The sequence below is a fragment of the Cavia porcellus genome, unplaced genomic scaffold (assembly GCF_034190915.1).
Source record: "Cavia porcellus strain 051 isolate PalLab524CR breed Dunkin Hartley unplaced genomic scaffold, mCavPor4.1 scaffold_34, whole genome shotgun sequence".
In the NCBI taxonomy this organism is placed as follows: Eukaryota; Metazoa; Chordata; class Mammalia; order Rodentia; family Caviidae; genus Cavia; species Cavia porcellus.
The window spans coordinates 9,962,746-9,978,709 of record NW_026947517.1 but is presented as its reverse complement, the minus strand read 5'-3'; the positions used below and the strand labels follow the sequence as shown (position 1 = coordinate 9,978,709).

The 15,964-nt window shown below is 35.3% G+C and overlaps 1 long non-coding RNA gene across 1 annotated transcript in view; it reads left to right on the top strand.

Annotated features, from left to right (window-relative positions):
- The window catches only part of LOC134474623 (uncharacterized), a 52,859-nt gene that overhangs the window by 30,945 nt on the left and 5,950 nt on the right, over positions 1-15,964 (top strand). The window contains exon 3 of the long non-coding RNA XR_010045498.1: positions 14,793-14,843. This is a non-coding gene — a long non-coding RNA (uncharacterized LOC134474623). The remainder of the gene's footprint in view (positions 1-14,792; positions 14,844-15,964) is intronic.

The following is a 15,964-nucleotide window of genomic DNA, read 5'->3' as shown; positions in this document are numbered from 1 at the left end:
TAAATTCTGGTATTTTCATATATAAGAAAATGTGATATTTAAGCTCATATGTTCATTTTATTTCACTTAACATTGTTTTAAAGCTCATCCATTTTTCTACAAGTGACAAATTTATCTTTCTTTATGAAAGAGTAGTATTCCATTGTGAAAATTTCTCATTTTCTTTTCCTTTCTTTTGTTGATGTAAATAAAGGCTGTTTCTAATATTTACCTGTCATGAACTTTGACGCTATAAACATGGACATGCATGTTCCAGTGTAGCATGATGTTCTTATCTCTTAGGAAGATACTGAGATGGGGACCAGCTAGGTCAACTGTAGCTTGTAGTTTGAGTTTTTGAAGAAACTCCATACTGATTTCCATAACAGTTGTACTAGTTTGCATTGCCAACTCTTGTGTAGAAAGGTTACATTTTACCTGCAGTTCCCACTCAGCATTTGTTATTTTGTTTCTTGATGGTATCTTTTCATCGAGCATAAAGTAGAATCTCAGTGTTTTAATTTGCACTTTTCTAGTTATCAGAGTTGTTGAACAATTATTTATTTTTATTTGCCATCCAATATTCCTGTAATGATGAGTGTACATGCTTTCATTTTGCTTTTATTTGCCTGGCCCTTGTATTTTAAGGGGCCAGTTTTTATTTTTTTTTTGAGTGTTTCATATATTCTAGATATTAGTCTTTTATCTGGTTTAGCAGAGAACTTTTTATTCTATTCTGGAGGACTCTCCTTAGTCTGTTAACTTTTGCTTTGTTGTATACATGGGTTTTGACTTGATATGATTCCATTTGTTAGTACGATTCTTGATGGTATTATGTATACAAGTTAAATTCTCCTCAGAAAGTCTTTATACTAAGTTCATATACTCAAGATTTGTGCTTATTTTACCTTCCAGCAGATAAGTGTCTCTGTTTTAATATTTAGATATTTGATCCATTTTTATTTGAGTTACTACATGGTGAGTGATTTGAATCTGGGTTCAAATTTCTGCATGTGGGTGGCTGGTTTTCCCAGAAGCATTTATTTAAAGAGGCTCTCTTTCCTGTAGTGTTTGTTTTTGAAACCGCTGTGAAAGAATACATAACTGAATGTGCTTGGCACTTTTCTGCATCATCTCTTCTGTTACACTGATGTACATGTGTTTTTGTGCCATTAATATGCTTGGTTTGTATCTTAGTAAAATAAGTTGAAATATAGGGTGGTAAAGTCTCTAGTTTACTCTTTATATAAAAGTTCACTTTACCTATTCGAATCTCTTCAGGACTGTTATGAATTTTAGGATAGTTTTCTCTTGTTCTTTAAAAATGCTTTTGGTATTTTAATTGAGGTTGTGAGAAACCTGTATATCAATTTTGGCAAAATATCTGTTTTGTCTAGCTTTGTTCTAGTGAACCAGGATTAAGGGAAATCTTCATTTTCTGATGTCTTTTTGTCTTTTCTTCTTCTTTTTTTTTTTGTTTTGTATTCTTTTGCAGAGTTCTTATGTGTTCATTGTAGATGTCTTTGTTTTCCTTGGTTAGGTTAAATTTCAAGTATTTAACTCTACTTGTTGCTGTTGTGAATGGAATTCTTTTTGTAAATTGTTCTTTATTGGTTTATGAGAACAGTACTGAGTTTTTTTGTGAATTGTTTACTTTATTGCTAGAGTGCTAAGTTTGGTTATTAATTCTATATGTTTTGGTAGAATTTTTTAGGTCCACTATGTAGCAAGTCATATCATCCATGACTAATATTTTAACGTCCTTGTTTTTGTTCTTATGGTTGCTGTTGTTGCTGTTCTCTTGCCTGATTACTTTGGTTAAAGTTGCACTAGTTGTATGAGTCATGCTTGTCTTGTTACTAATTTTATAGTAAAAATTCTGTGTTTTTCCCTCTATTATATCATGTTGGAAGTAGGTCTGTAACAAATGACGTTTATCAGATATTAAGTCCATAATTACTCTAATTAATGGACATTGGATATTTCAATGGCTTTTTCTGCATCTATTGAGATGATTGTATAATTTTTGTTTCAGCTATTCTTTATGCAGTGGGTTACATTTATTTATTTGTGTGTCCACCATCTTTGCATCCCTCAGATGTAGTCTACTTTGGCATGAAGTATGGTCTTTCAAATGATTTGTTGCAATCTGTTCAACAGTATTTTGTTTAGCATTTTTCACCTAGGTTCTTTAAAGGATTTGTATTGTAACTTTTGTTTGTTTTTCTGATTTTGGAATCAGGATAATGTTGACCTCCTGAATGTCTCTGGGAGTATTTCTTCATTTTAAATTTTACTAAAATGTTTGAGGAAGGTTGGCACTAGATTGTCTCTAAAACTTAGTAGAATTCAGCAGTGAAAGTATGAGGACCTGGATTTTTTCTTGATAGATTTTTGACTGTTTTTACTGTTGTCTGAAGGTCAGTGCCTGTTACTGGATTATTCTGGGTTTTTAAATATTCTCAGTTCAGTTTTAGTAATGTGTAAGTTTCTAGGATCCTATCTCATATCAAAATGTTGGAAATATTTTCTCACACTCTGCAGATTATCTCTTGGCTCATTTGCTTACTTCCTTTCCTGTGCTAAAGACTGAGTTTTATATTATCCCTTCTTAATCGATCTCTACTTTTCTTATTTGTGCTTTGCAGAATCTATCTCCAAAATTGTCTCTACTGATATTTTGAATCATTTCTGCAAGTTTTCTTATAATACTTTTGTACTTTCCAGTTTTACATGTAGGCCTTTGATCTATTTTGAGTTAATTTTAATGTATAATGAAAGATAATGGCTCAGTTTCATTCGGCATGTGAATATTAAGTTTCTACATCATAATTTATAGAAATAACAGTCCTTTCTGTAATGTATATTTTAGGTGTCTTTGTCAAAGATCAGTTGCCTTACACATTTGTATTGATTTGTAGATTTCCTATTCTTTTCCATTAGTTTATATGTTAGCTTTATGTCGCATCACTTGGATTCTTTAGCACAATTTCATAGCATGTTTTGAGTTGGTGAGTTGTGACGTATGTGAATTTCTCTTTTGTTCAGGATTGTTTGAGCTATTTCAAGTCTTTAGTGCTCCATATAAAATTTAGGACTATATTTTCCATTTCTGTAAAGAACTATATCTTTATTTTGATTGGGATTGCCTTATATCTGAGTTGTACAATATTTTAATTCTTTTAACCCAGAAATATAGAGTCTCTATTACTTTTTTTGTCATATTCAAATTGTCTTGTGTATATTATGTTTTTCATGTCGGAGATATCTTAGTCTTCAGATTAAAATTAATCAAAGTATTTAATTTTTTAAAACAAGATTATAAGTATTATTTTCTTGATTTCTTTTCAGCAAGTTTGTTATTGGTATATAAAACAATTTTTATTTTTCACATTTATTTTATATTATTACTGAATTCATTAGTTCTCTCCTTTGAAAAAATCTTTAACTTTCTGTACTTATGAAATCATGTCACCTGCAAGTAGGGATAAGCTGATTTCCTCCTCTCCCCTTTGGATGACTCTTACTTCCTTCTCTTGCTTTGGCTGGGTCTTCCAGACCATTCATGAATAACAACGGGGGACAGACATCCTTGCCTTTTTCCACAGATCGGAGGCAGTGCCTTTTGATTTTTCCCATTTTGTATTATGTTGCCTATGGGTTGTTGTATAGTTACCCTGTATTGTTTTGAGATGTGTTCATTCTTACTTTTTTTTTTTTTTTTTAGGGTTTTCCACATGAAGAAATGGAGAATTCAGTGAGTGCCTTTACAGTGGCACCTTGAATGTTCACATTTTTTGTTTTTCCTTCTGTTGGTATAATGAATTATATTTACTGGTTTGCATAGGTTGAAGCTTCCTTACATAGCTTGAATAAATTTTAGATCACAGTATATGGCCATTAGCTGTGCTCTTGGAGTCAGCTTGCTGGTTCTGTATTTAGATGTTTACATTAGTGCTCAGCAAGGATATTAATCTGAAGATTTACTTTTTGTTATATTCTGATCTCATTTTGGTATCAGTGTAAATCTGGCATCTCAGAGTGATTTGAGAAGTGTTCCATGCCTTTCAGTATTTTGTGGTACTTCAAACATTACTGATTCTTGCTTTTCTTTGGAGCTTCATAAAATTAATCTGAATTGCCAACTAGTCCTTGACTGTTAATATTTTGATATAAAATGTCCTTTGAAGCTCCTATTCAGAGCTGGGATCTCGTTACCAGGAGCAGGTCACTGGGGAATGACCTAGAATGGTGCATTATCACTCTTGGCTCCTCCCTCCTCTCTCTGTTTCTGGGTTTACTTGAGATGAATTGTTACCCTAGGCCAAGCCCTTCTAACTTTCTGCCTTGAAGTCAGCCAACTTAGGACGAAATAAAGTGGAAACTGTGAGCCAAATAAACATCTGTACGAATTAGACAGATTTGAACAGGACAGCAATTTTAGAAGCTCACTTTATTCAGGTCATGGCTGTTGAGTAGGATGTCCCAGCAACAGCAAATGACTTATACGTCAATCTTCTTTTTTCTAAAGATTATATTATAGATGAAGTACTATTATTACTCATTTTTCTGTTCATTTTTTATGTATATAGAGTTCAGTATTAGTCGGCTTTATGGATCCTAAAGTTTATTAATTTCTATGTTGGCTTCTAGCTTTTTTGTTTTGAGGTGGAGGGTTATATTTGCTTTTTTGTTTTGTTTTTGGTACTAGGAATTGAACTCACAATCTTTGCTTGCCAAGTAGGTTCTTATGCCACTGAGCTAAATCCACCGCCCCCAGCATATAGTTTTTATGTGTAGTTTTTGGTGTTTCTTTCTGTTTCTGAGTTATCAGTTAGACTACTGACTTTTTAATCTATGTTTTACTTAAGTCTTTTTTCTTAATCTAGCTGAATGTTCATGCTTTCAAATAGCCAGTTATGTGGTTAAACAATATTTACATTATTTCCATACGTTCTATTTCTTCCTTTTCTACTCTACTTTCTATTATTTCCTTCTTTTTAATAGTTTTGATTTGTTTTGCTCTTGATTTACTAGTTTCTTTGTATATTTCATTAAAGTGCTTTGAATTACCTTTTTTTTAAGGCAAATATTTCTTTCTAAAATTGTGTAATATTGCTTTTTAGGATTCCATGGATTCTTTTATGTTGTGTTTTCATTTTCATAATTTTCAAGAATTTATAAAATTTCTCACTGGCCATCCAGGCACAGGTGGTTCAATTTTCATGTATTTGTACATTCTATAAAGTTCTTGTGATATTTTCACCTCTTGAATTGTAAAAACATGATACAATTTCAATGCTTTTGATGAACTGAGATACTATTTTATTGGTTGAAGTCTGTGTGATCTGCCTACTAAACCAAATGTACCTCTATTAGTGATTTAAATCTATCTGTCATTTTACATATAATAATGTTCCCTTTACCTAATTTGATCATTATGGTTTAGATCAAGAATGATCACACTACTGATGGGAATGTAGATAGGCATAGCAATTACGGAAAATAGTGTGAAGGTTTCTGTAAAACTAAAAACTGAATACTAAAAACAGAACTACTATATGACTGATCAGTCCCACTACTTCTTTTTTGAGATTATGATTTTTTAAAATTCTATTTTAAAAATAGTAAATATTCAACAGAACAGGACAGAACAAGGCCAACTGACACAATGCAGTGAAATTGCATTGTAGGATACTGCACAGTAGGATACTGGGAAGGTAGTAATAAGTACTATGGTATAGCTCATTATCTTCACAACAGTTGTCCAGTCAATGAGGTATAGTGAAATCAAACCAAAAACAGGATATTATAAAACCATTTGAGATTATTGAATAGAACAAACAAAACAAAACAGTGAAAACAATCTTTGCCTTCAAACAGAAGTTAGAACGAAATCCCCTATATTTGCTGTATTGCATATGGTCATCCTTCTCAAGAGATGCTGAGACGTCTATCTGCAGTAGCTAAATAGGGGCAAGGGGTTTGATTCTCAGCCCAGTAGCTGAGCCTACAGTAGGTTTAGGAGGGGCACCAGTTGTTCTCCTGGCACATGCTGGGGGTGCCTACCAAGAGGGGTGGATGGGTGAATAAATGACCTAAGTCCCACCATGGCCAGATCTCAGGAGCACTAGTTCTCCTCCTGGCCCACACCTGGATGCTTACAAGGGGGTGGGTGAATAAACTGTGAAGTCCCACCATGGCTGGATTTTGGGAGCACTGAATCAGTCCCACTTCTAATTAAATATCCACAGAAATTTTAAAGTTTTTTTTTCAGAACAGGGATCTGCGCTCCTATATTAACTACATCATTATTCACAATAGCCAAAATAAGGAAACAACTAAAATGTAATTTGACAGATGAAAGGTTAAATTTATATATACATTTAACAAAACAGTACTCAACCTTGACAAAGAAGATGTTGCCATTTGCACACAACACTGAAGAACCTAGAAGAAAGTATTCTTAGTGAAGTAGGAAAGATATAGTGGACAAACACTCCATGGTCCTGCCTATATGAAGAAACTAAAAGAAAGAATCTCATAGAAGCACAGAGTATGATAGTGTTTTCCAGGAGCAGTGAATGAGTGGAACGAGGAATTGTTGTATATATAATTAATATATTTAATTATATTAGGTGAATAATTTCTGAATGCCTACCGTGAAATGTGATGTTTATAATTAGCAATACTGTGTTGTATAGTTGTTTTTGCTAAGAGGTAGATTTTAAATCTTAATTTTTAATGTTTTTAAACTTGTACATGTTTTCAGTATATAATGTTTAGTTTCCCTGCAGTACTTGGTACATATATATGACACATCTTAATTCCTTTTTCATCACTTTTCCCTTGTTATCCCCACCCTGCATCTCTTGATCCTCCCATGCTTTCATGGAGGATGGGCTTTTCAGAGAAGGATGAATCTAGAATTTGTGACTGACTCATGGTCCAATGCTAGGATTAAGGGGGTGAGTACTACACCCATCCTAGGGTGCCTGGCCTGCATACTCTATAAGAAACAGAAAGAGGCTTATTCTTTCCATTTCTTGTTTTTTGCTCTCTTCTACCACTATGAACTATTGTCCCTTTGTCATGTGCAACTCTGTCTCGGAGCCAGCTGATTATGAACTGAAACCTCTACCAACTGTGAGCTAAATAAATCTTTCCCCCAGGGTAAAATAGAAAGAATGATCACTAAAACTCTCCAACGGACAGAGGCAGAGCTTTTAAAAAATGACTGGATTCATTTTGGAAATACAGCTGACTTGTTCTTAGAACATGACACAAAACTGGATTAAGGTCACTGTGGGTACAACCTGGAAAGGCATATCTCCTTTCCATATTCCTTCCTTTCTCAATTCCTGGTCGTGCATGCCATATTGATATGACCACCAAGAGGTTTTTCCTGAGCTGGGACTCTGTACAAATCCACTTTCAGAAAGCATACCTCTGCTAAGAAGAAAGCTTTTTGGGGAGTAAGTCTAACTTAATAATAACATTCCAACTATTCCCCCAAAACTTACGCACCTCTCTTTATGTCACTCTCTTCTTTGACTCACTTGTTCATAGAAAGCGTACATTCTACAGGTCTGTTAGGTGTTTCTTAATCAAATGAAGTAACATACCGGGATAAATAGAGACAACTCATTGTTGCTACACCAACACATATCAGACCTAATTATTGCTAACCCACAAGTGAAGACATCTCAGATTTATAATTTTAACATAAAAAATACACTATTTATAACAAAAAATGCTATAATCCCAGCTATAAATTTTTATTTTTATTTTATTTTTTTGCCTCATTGTACAATTTAATTCTTTTTTTATTAAGGAGAAAAAGAAAAAAAAACAGAAACAGGGTACAAGTTATACAGAATTTCAGAACAAATAAACATTAGGAAATCACTAGTTAATAGATTACATATTGTTATCTTAGAAACAGTTGTTCAAATTACAAAATTAAAGCATATAAAGTGGACTTTCAAATAATGAGACTGGAAACAGTTTTGTTCAGTAATCCAACAATACTCAGTAATATGGTTATCTATTTTATCCTTTCATTGAAATCTGCACAGACATTTCTTTAACCCACAACACTTAAATCTATTTAAGTGTATAAGATAGATAACCAGCTATAAATTTTTAAAGATTCCAGAGTTTCTCAAAATTCAAAGTGTCTTCTAAGATACAGGCCAAATCTTAGTTGTGAGACACTAAAAATGCAATTCAAGTTATGTAATCCCAAGGTGCAGTGCCGGAAGGCAAGTATTTCCATTCCAAATTTAGAAGGGGGATAGAAAAGAACTGAATCAAAGCCACTTTAGAATACAGCTAACATCATCAAGCACTGTTGATTCATATCTGGCATGCAAGGCACACCGTCGTAAAATGTGAGTTCCAAGAGTATTTACTGTTGTAACCACTACGACATTGCTGATTGCAGCCCACATAGCATTTCTACTGAGTTGCTCCCCTCAGCCTGTAGCTTTCTTTAGTAGACATTTCACATTCCTACTATCTTCAACTTCCTGTGATTGCTACTGTATCTGTGGTTTTATTCCCACAGGTTTATATCTTCCCCTCTCAGGCCACTGCTTGGCCTCACCAGCCTTTCATTGAAATCTGCACAGACATTTCTTTAACCCACAACACTTAGAGCTTGCATGTTCATAAAATCAGCATCATACTAAAGAAACCTATCTCTGCTCTCAGTAGAACTAGTGTTCATAGTCTATTAAACCATGGTTGCAGCAGATGGTAGGTATCTTGAGTACTGAACACAGTAAAATGAAGCACAGGCAACTCATTCATCATAAGGCCATTTTAAGAAAGGGACCTAGGGAGTGGCCATACCAAAAAAAAAAAAAAAAGACTGACATTTTTGCACACATGAGCCTCTAGGGGCTGAGGCCTTGCTGATGTTTGAAATACTCTTGTGGCATATTTCTTTTTTATTCTGGTAAAACAACTTTATTTCTGTAAAAAGGAAATAATCTCTTTAGTACCCTTGAGTTTTGTTCTCAATTTTACCTATGCTATCTTCAGGGCCAAATTTTACGCCTTTTAAATTTCTCTGATCTGGCTTTGATCTCTGATACTCACTGTAAATCTGGCTAATGGCAACCAGCAGTACCTATGCCACACCCTGAATGTTGTGCTTCTTTGAAACTTTTCCTAACAGACTGATTAGTCCACAGTCCTTAATCTCAATGTCTCACAATAGTCTCAGGTCTTGCGTAAAATATAGACAAATTTTATGCCAGAGTGTAAAACAGCTGGCATATAGACCAAAGCCATTGGAGTCTCTACTCTCCACTGAAACTCCCCAAATCTGATGATTATTATCAGCATTTCTGGCAGCATTTGATCTTTTGCCCTCTGACAAGAATCAAGAATAAGGATCTACTAAGAATATTTTAGACTGTATCTGCAAATCTTACTATACTCCTTCTACAAACCTGTTTCAAAGGCTTCAAAACTAATAGACCAGATACAGTCACAACAACAGCCCACTTTCTCAAGTAGTATTCTTTTATATTAATCAGTGTTCCTGTCACTGGAACATAACATGCAACTCATGAAACATAAGGTGACTTAATTTAGCTCATGTTTTAGGAAATCCCATTACGTGAGCATCAGGCTCCAAGATAATAACATTATGGCAGGAGGGCATGATAGAGCAAAGCTGCTTAGTTCGTAGTGGTGGCAAGAAAAGCACAGAAATAGAGCCAGAGGGAAGCAGGTGAAGGACCACATGTGGTATCTAGGTCAGGCCACCACAACGCACTCTTATGAATCAGGAGTACGTTCTACTAATTTTCTGTTTCTCTTTTGTTTTATTTTAATATATTTCATTTGAAAGATGATAAAGCTGAACAAAATAAATAGAATAAAGCCAATTGGAATAGAACAATAAAAGCAATATAGGACTTCAAAACAAGATAATAGGAAATCAACAATGGTTACTGTAATGTCTCTTGTTGTGTTCAAAATAACTGCCCACACCATGTGAAATAATAAAATCAGACAAAACAAGACAGAATAAAACAAAAACTAACGCAACAATGAAAACAATATGGTAATTCATAATAAAATAATAGGAAATCAACAATGATTATCATCTTCCATTTTAGAGCCTTCCTATGCTGTCACTTTCACAATATCCATTGTACATTTTGGGACCTATTTACTCCTTCAGTTTTTTATGGTATGGCCATAACAGAACACTCACTCATATGAGTTTGAAACATCTCTCCCGTAAGCATAATCTCAAGTTGCATCCATTTAAAGACCCTTGAAATTATCCTTCTTTATACTGAGTAACTTCCCATAAAAATACCATATCTTTCTTATCCATTCTGTGATTGATGGGCAGGACACCCCTGCCTTTTTTCTGGTTTTCTGTCTCATGGCACACTGTTTTCTCTCCTTTGACTTCTGCTTTGTGAATTTCGTTTTGAGTTAAAAGTTTTCTTGTACACAGTATATTCATGGATCTTGTTTCTAGATACACTCTCCCTGTTTTTCCTTTTATGGTGAACTGAGGCCATCTACATTAATGATTGTTGTAACTTGCATGCATTGGCTTGTCAGTGCCATGCTAACCTCCTGCTGTTGGTTCCCCACTTCTCCCCTCTATTCAATTATCTGCCCTGTTTGGCAGTCCCCTTCTGTTGCTTTTCCTGGAGCTGTGGTCATCTTTATTTTTCTCTAGAATATCCTGCAGCACTCTCTTGAGGTTGGTTTGGCGATCATGAATCCCTTCAGTTGTTATGTGTCATGGAAGTATCTTATTTTTCCCTTAATTTTGAAAGATAGTTTTGCAAGGTATATCAAAGCACTGGGTTGGAAGTTGTTTTCTTTCAGGATTTTCACACTTCATTTTACACTCTTCTTGACTTGATGGTTTGTGTTGAGAAGGTTACTTGATGAGTTTTCTTTTATAGATGATCTGTCTCTTTTATTTAACAGCCTTTCATATTGTGTTGTGAGGAATATCTGAGATCTTGATCATTACTCTTCTGGGTGTAGATTTATTTTGGTTATGGGTAGTTGTAGTTGTATATGCCTTGACTATCAGTATACCAAGTCCTTTCCCATGTTTGGGAAGTTTTCTGCTCTTACATCTGTAAATAGTCTTTTTATGTTATTCTTGTTGACTCTTTATTTGCTGATACCTATCATTCTTAAAATTTTTATTTGTTTTGTCTTGCAACCATTGTATTATTCTTTCCTGGTTCCCTGTTATTTTTAAGAGATCTTTCCTTTCATAATCACTACATACAATCCAGACTTCAAGGTCTGAAGGTCTTTCTTCAATCTCGTTTGCCAGTTTTTGCTGGAAGTTTTTAATTTCTTTGAGTCTGTTTTATGCATTATATTCCTTCCTATGTGTTCATTCAAATTTTCCTTCATTTTCCTATGCTACTCTTTTTTATTTGTGTCTTCTCGAGATATATTCAGCAATTCTTTCCCTTTGTGATTTCTTTTACCTAAGATATTATTTCTGATCTGATTACTTCTACAGCCTCAAGAATTTGTTTCTGTATTTCATTTGCTCTCCTTTCAGTGATTTCAGGTACGTGATTTGCATTGTCTTCTATGACTGTATCTCCTAGACTTGTTCTGTGTGGACTGTAGTTCTGGGATTGCCTTTTGCTACTTCACTTTGAAATTTTCCTGACTTCCTTCTGACAAGCTGGTTGTGGAGTCCAAAGCACTTCCCACATTGGCCCCCCCTCCATGGTGTAGAAGAATGGACCAGCCACCTGGGTTTCTCTAAACCCTAGTTCTTGGGGAGGCAGTGGGGCACGGCTGTGTAGGGATTCCAGACTCATGCAACTACACTGGGGCTTCCTTGATGGACATAGGTGTGTGGCTGTGTTGCTGCTGCTTCTCTTGGCCTTCTCAGGACTCCTCTAATGGTGGCAGAAACACAGGGTGTATCTGGCTGTTTCTCCCTGCTTGTTCTGGTTCCCTGAGGAAAGCAAGCGTCCCAGTGGCAGCAGGTGTGTAGAGGGGGTGTGGCTGTCTCCATTTCCTGTTTCTTAATCAAATGAAGCTGACATATCCATAGTAATGGTGACAGTATGTTTTTTTTTAATGATAGTGGTTTCTGTCTTTTAATGTATACTATATCAGGGCTGGGGATTTAGCTCAGCGGCATAAGCACCTTCCTTGCAAGTGCACCATTGTGAGTTCGATCCCTGCTACCTATTAAAAATTTTTTATAAAAAGCAAAAAAAAATTATATTATATCTTTCTTGTTTGCTGCATATTACTTATATAGAGTTGTGGGTTACATGTTGGCATGGGTTTACATGAGTATAACATATTTTCTCATTACCCTTCCCTTTTGTTCCTGAGTCTACTAAGCCCCACATCTTTCTCTAATAGTATTTCTTACAGTTTCAGATCATCTCTTTCTCTTTATAAAATTATTTTACATTCTTCTTGTGAGACAAAATGTGATATTTGATGTTGTGAGTTGTGTTTATTTCACCCAATCTGTGGGCTCTTGTTTCATTTTTATGTAAATTACAATGCACTTTTATACAGCATTTTCAATTTCTTCTTTAAATCTCTTGTAATTTTTCTTGTAGAGTTGTTGTCATTCCATATCTAGGCTTATTTCTAAAGTGTTTTTTCTTTTAATTTTTTGAGGTGATGGATACAAAATATATTATTTTGTTATTTTTCCCCAGAAAGTTTGTTATTGGGATTTAGAAAAGCTATTAATTCAGTTTGTGTTGTTTGCCTTACCACTTTGCTGAATTCTTAGCAGAAATAAACATCTTCAGTGCACTTTAAGGATCTTTTACTGAATGTCTATTGTCTATAGAGATAATTTGTTTTTACTCCTGTCCTATTTGCATACAATTGTTTTGCTTTTCTTGTCTAGTTGCTCTAAAATTTAAAGTCATACAATTTAAAAAACATAGCAATAGTGGACACCATTATCTATTTCCAAATATTTAGGAAAAATATTTCAGTTTTTACCCATTAAATACCACATGGGAAAGCAGTGAATTCAAATTTATTTAGATTTTTTTTCAGTCTGTCAAAGCATCAGATGAAGCCTACCCAGAGGCAGCAAGACCTTGTGCTTTCTACAGGATTACATAACACAACAGCAAAAAAAAACAACATATTGAGACACATGCACAAAGAAGAAAATATTCCTAACAATTCTAGTCTTCATTTTTCTACCTAGTCATATAGTATTTGTAACTTTTTACAAACCTATTATATATTCATTTTACTTTCAAAGAATAACAAAATTAGTCACAGTTTATTAATTGGTGTGACAATAAAAAGATCTGTGTCAATGTAATACTGCATGGATTGGTTGTTGAGCTTTCCTGTTGAACTAATAAACAGAAATAGAACATGATGATACAAAAAGATGATGCAAAGGAATCCCTTGCACCCTAGAATTTTCTTTTGTACCTCAGCTATGGAGAAATACTCCAGTCCTCTTGGAGGCTAGGATAAAAAATTATCAAGCTCAGCATAATCACTAAGTCTTTTCAGATTCATTTGGAGGAAGAAAAATCTTAAAATGTACAAGTAGAAATTTTAGATTCAAGTTTAACGGATATTTGCATATAACCTGGTAGAAACATTTCTCCTGGAAGTAAGTCATCTAAATCAACAGAGCATGAATTCATACAGTCAAAAAAGACTAATTTCACTAAAGAATCATTCATAATGAATGGTCCTAATTTTACATCTGGTGCTTAGTGTCTGGCTCTTGAATCATTTCAGTGAGTAAAATAGCAACATATTTGAGGCTGGCTCAAAAGATATATTACTTCCTGGAGAATCTTTCCCTCCACCACCAAAATATCACTACCTAGCTTTTATTGTATTTTGGTCTTAATAGGGGCACTCCACTCTTCTATCAAACTAACTTCTTCAGATGATAGAAACACAATACAGTTTACAAATTCAATTAGTAGATACAAATTCTCACTTTTCATTTGCTGTATTTTGATAAACAAGGCTGGTAAAATTATCAGGTGGCCAATAACCTTGATTAAATGGTTTGAGAATTGTAATAAAAAAGCATCTTTTGAGCGGAGCCAAATGCCATGTCTCCTCATAACATCTTGTCTCTTTGTTTTTCCAGTCTGACATATGTGCATTCACCAGTGAAGTTGTCCTGGCTAAAACACCTGGCACCAGCTTCTTTCCATTTGGTTTTCCTGGGCATCAACCTTCATCCCGTCGACTCCCCTAGGCTCCAGTACAGCGCCCTTTGCCAGCAGGAAGTAGTTAAAGAGAGAAATCTTTGCCCCTTTTCATAATAATAATCATAAGACGGGATATGAAAGGTTTTGGCCCAGACAGGACACTGTAGCCAGAAAGCCACAACCAGAAGCAGGAAGCCCCATCTTGCCCTGCCCCTAGGAAGTTACCTGTGATGCCATCTTCCCGCCCCTGGGAATTTACATATGGTGCCAAACCTAGGACCAATGGGCTACCTGTGTATCCCTAATGCCCGCCTTAGGTTCCACCCCAAACCGAGGCTATTTACAGGCCCCCACGCCACGTGTCCGCCGGAGAGATCACCGGATGCCAGCGGTGGGGGTGCCGGTCATCTCTCTCTGTGTTCTCGGAATAAAGGCCACTTTTTATTTTATATTTCTCATCTTTTGTTAATATTTTTCATCTTTTGGAAATAACTCTATCATTTGGTGCCGTGACTCGATCGGCAGGCAACTGACTCTTGGGCCACATACCCAAAGTCTCCTAGCCGATAACCAGATAACATCCTGGATTAATTCCGAGCTTTTTCCTCTCCCGAGATGTTCCTGTCGCCAGCCGCCTGCACTCCGCATCGGCCAGACTGATTTCAGGTGAGCACTCCCCGGGGAACTTTTCGCACTGGGCAGCCCCAGTGGAATGTTCTCCCCATCTGCGTGGGTCTGTGCATTTTCACATCCTTAGGACCGCCCAGGGCAGGGTTCTTTCTGGGCAAACCTGTGCCCACAAAATCTCTCACGTTCTTTGGGTTCGGATAGCCCAAAGCAGAGATTTTTGGGACCGCCCACACTGAAAGAAGAATGCCTCACTTCCCTTAAAGCCTTACGCTTTCATGGGCAAAACTGTTACTGACCCCACGTAGACTCCATTCGTAAATCTCTCAGTGACGACTGGAGTTTATGAGTTTTTGGAACCGTACCCACCGCGTGGTACCACAAATAAGTGACGACTTTTTCTGGACTTCCGGTTTTTTTTTCTGAATCAGTTATGGGGAACGTATTTGGGTAAAATTTTTCATTCGTGAAAATGTAGGTTTACATAATTTATAACTAAATATGTCAATGGCAAATTAAACATTTTTAATAGTCATATTTAGTATCTAAAGTAGTTGGGGATGGGGATTGAGTTCAGTAATACAAGGAGCTGCCTGGAGAGTACAAGGTCATGAGTTCAATCCCTCATACAAAAAGAAAAATTCACAGTTGTCAATGATGCAGTGCTGTGAGCACATTTATTGAAACTTATGCTTGTTAATTAAGAGGCTCAATATTTCTTTTTTGGTCTATGAAATACCTGTAGATAACATGGCAATTACAGTGAATGATGTACTGTCCCCTATAGGATTGCTATTTTCTGAGTTGTTTTTAGTTTTTGTTTTCCTACAAATTTGAAAGTAGAAAATGTTGGCTGATGCTAGCTAGAAAAAACTGTGGTAAACATTTTTTTCAATTTAATGATATATTTCCCTATATCCATTAAGAACATTTATTTGCTACAATTACTCCAAATCAAATTCATAAACAATTCTTAAAGTTACAGGCAGCTGAGTTAGTTAAAATACATGCAGCCATACCATGATAAAGTGGAATGCAATTACTGACCTTCTATGTCTGGGATGAGTTTGGGTTCTCTAAAGTGCAAGAATGAATTTTAGAAACAACAGAGTTGAAGAGCAGAATATATTTATTGAGGGAGAGAAAGTGAAAGTATTTTG